Source organism: Pyrus communis, chromosome 16 (assembly GCF_963583255.1).
Source record: "Pyrus communis chromosome 16, drPyrComm1.1, whole genome shotgun sequence".
NCBI classification, from domain to species: domain Eukaryota; kingdom Viridiplantae; phylum Streptophyta; class Magnoliopsida; order Rosales; family Rosaceae; genus Pyrus; species Pyrus communis.
The window spans coordinates 22,388,995-22,392,115 of NC_084818.1; positions in this window are offsets into that span (position 1 = coordinate 22,388,995).

Sequence of the window (3,121 nt, forward strand, 5' to 3'; positions counted from 1 at the left end):
TCAAAGAAATAGCGAGCAAAGCATTTGAATTAACGTAGAAATCACTTTTGAATGAAAACTCAACTTTTGATCAAGGGGGAACAAGTTCTTTTTCCTTTCTTTCTTTTCTTTTCTGTTTTTCTTTTACATATATTTTTCACAATTTTTTTTTTTTTGTTTTTTTTTTTTTTTTTTTTTTTTCAAAACATACATAAACGCTTAAGAACAAAACATTCTCTCCCCCACACTCATTTTCTTTCATAATGTACTCAAAAGGAATTCATTTAAGTCATGCTCACTATCTTTTAAGAACAAGGGTACGGATGGTCCTAATCTAGGCTAGGTAAGGGTTGATGTGGTTAGCAAAGAAAATAGGTTAAACGAGGCTCAACGGGGTTAAGACTTACAATATATACGAAATATGGGAAGTAAGGCTATTTGGCTATGGTGGCAACTACACAACTTCATCTTGATATATGTTATGCAATCAATATCATGCTTTGAATGAAACGGATATAAGTTCTAGCATTTAGTTCTATCATGATACAATTGCATTCTAAGTAGCAACCAAGCAAGGAATAATGAGATCATGCAACAACTTTAGAAAACAAAGAATCACAGAAAATAACTCTCCAAAGAAAGTAATGGCTCGAGTCTCACAGGGTTGTAGCGTTTGTTTGAGTTCCTTCCTTCAAGCATGTTACAAAAACGAATTTTTCTTTTATGATTGCATGTGAAGTCATACATTATAACCATAACCAAACATATACCAAGAGTAAATCAAACTTTCATCCATGTTTATAATTCTCTTTAACAGTCATGCAATTACAAACCAAATCCTCATCATTGTGTTGGAAGGTACCCTAAGACACAAACACACAAAAACGACTCAAAACACTCTTTTTAGGTTTTTCAAAACATGTTTTTCAAATTTTTATGGATTTTCGGATTTATAAAAACAAAACATACTAAAACACTCTAAAACATCTTAAAAACACCTTAAAACAGTAAGGAACAACCTTTAAAGTTATGGGCGATAAAATCCCACGAATTTGCATTAACAACATTAGTTACCCCCACACTTAAATCAAACATTGTCCTCAATGTTTTAAGCTTAAAATCATACAAAGCATAAGTAAACACACAAAAAGCATTTAAACATACTAAACATGGCAGAATGTAAATAACAAAGAGAAAAGTTTAGAGACGCAAATCTGGTTGTGGAATGTAAATTCCATCTTCTCCTTATTGATTTCATTGAGGCTTGATGTTGTTGATTCCACAGGGGCTCCTCCCATCGTTGATTTTCCTTTGTGCTACTCTTGAACTGGGCAGCAGGATTCTTTTGGTCTCCCCCGAAGGTCTGAGCTTACTCCTTTGGTCTGTTTCTTTGTTCAATCTTTCCAATTCGTATTGAAAAAGGTTGGAGGATAACTCAGCCTATGTTTGTCTCCACATGCTTCAATGTATCATTTTCACTTGCCTTACTCGCTCCTCTTTGCAGAAGTGGTCCCTTCTCTGGAAGTGTATCAACCGTTGAAGATGACTACTCGAGAGCAACGCTAGGTAAGCAATCAGGAATAGATTCCAGGCAGTTGGCTCCAGAATGGAAGACTGACTCCAAGTGCCGGCTGATTGCTTCTTTTACTTTGCCATGCGAGTAAGAACAAGGACAAAGAAAAAGACAGGGAAAGAGCATGATATGAGATACTTTTGCTTTTGACCTTGATGATATGAGATACCTTTGCTTTTGAAGAAGCGGTGAATGAATCAGCACATGTATTTGTTGTGCTGCTTCCTCCTGGGTCATATGTACTCCAGGCATCTGGTATCATCTTTGGGGAAGAAGAAAGAATTGAGTATTTCGAAAGGCTTTGCTGGGAGTGCGCCCTCAGAGGTGAGGGAGAGTTGGGCATTTTCTTCAGGTTTGCCCTGCCATAAAAGACGAAGGTCGACATATATAGAGATAATATCAAGTGGTGGTACTTTTTACCTTTGTCGACAAACGTTTTGATCCCGCAAATTCGGCTTTTTGAAATAATGGCGCCTCTTCGATCTCTGAACACGCCTCTTCGATTTCTGAGCAGGCGCCCCTTCGATTTCTGAACGACGCCCCTTCGCTTTCTGAACGACACGTGGTAGTGCAGATGCGGCTCCTTTTGACAAAGCTGCACGCGTCTTCTGAAAAGCTGAGAAAGCGTCGCCGAACTTTGCGCTTGTCGGCTAAAGATGTGTAGTTGCGATGATGGCCTCCACGTGTTGTCTGAAAAGAAGAACTCTTTTGACAAAGTTGAACACGTCTTCTGAAAAGCTGAGAAAGCGTCGCCTAAATTACGCCGGAAATTCCGGCTTTTTGAATCGGTGGACGCGTCGCCTTGGCTTCTTATTGAGGTATCGATCACCGCCACAGACACACTCTGAAGATTTCCCATTCTTGAAAATCGTCTCCGGCCCTTCGAAATTTAACTCCATCCACCCATTCTCTTTGAACACTTTTGAAAAAAATGGCAAACTCATCGAACCTTAGCTTAGATTTGAGTCTCAGCAGCGATCTGGTTGCGCCCCGTCAAGGTAATGTATGGCGCCCTTCTTTTTTTTCTTCTAACGGTCCTCTTTCAGGTGAAGACTCTGTGATGCAGGACGCCACAACAGCTACAATAGTAGCTAGGAACCTCCTCACACCAAAAGATAGTAGGCTGCTGTCAGGACGGTCCGATGAGTTGGCCGTTCAAGAGTCCCTCGCACTTAGTGTTCAGTGTGCGAGTTCTGTGTCCAACATGGGCCAACGCCTGCTTGCCCGCTCCCGTCAGGTGGAATCATTGATGGCAGAGGTGGAAAGTCTCAAGCAGGAGATCCAGCAGCTGAAGTATGAGAATAGAAGTTTGCACGTGCTTGCAAACAACTATTCGACGGGCATGAAGAGGAAGCTTGATGAGCTGCAAGAGTCTGAAGGTCGGATTCACAGTGACCGTCAAAGGTTCTCGTCTTTCCTCCAGAGGCACCTTTTTCCTGGCTCATCCAGCGCTTGGCCAAGTATTGAGGCCTGGAATGCTCTATCTTCGATGCCTCCCGCTCCGATGCCTTCTGCTCCTATGCCTTCTGTTCCTACGCCTTCCGCTCCGATGCCTTCTGTTCCTACGCC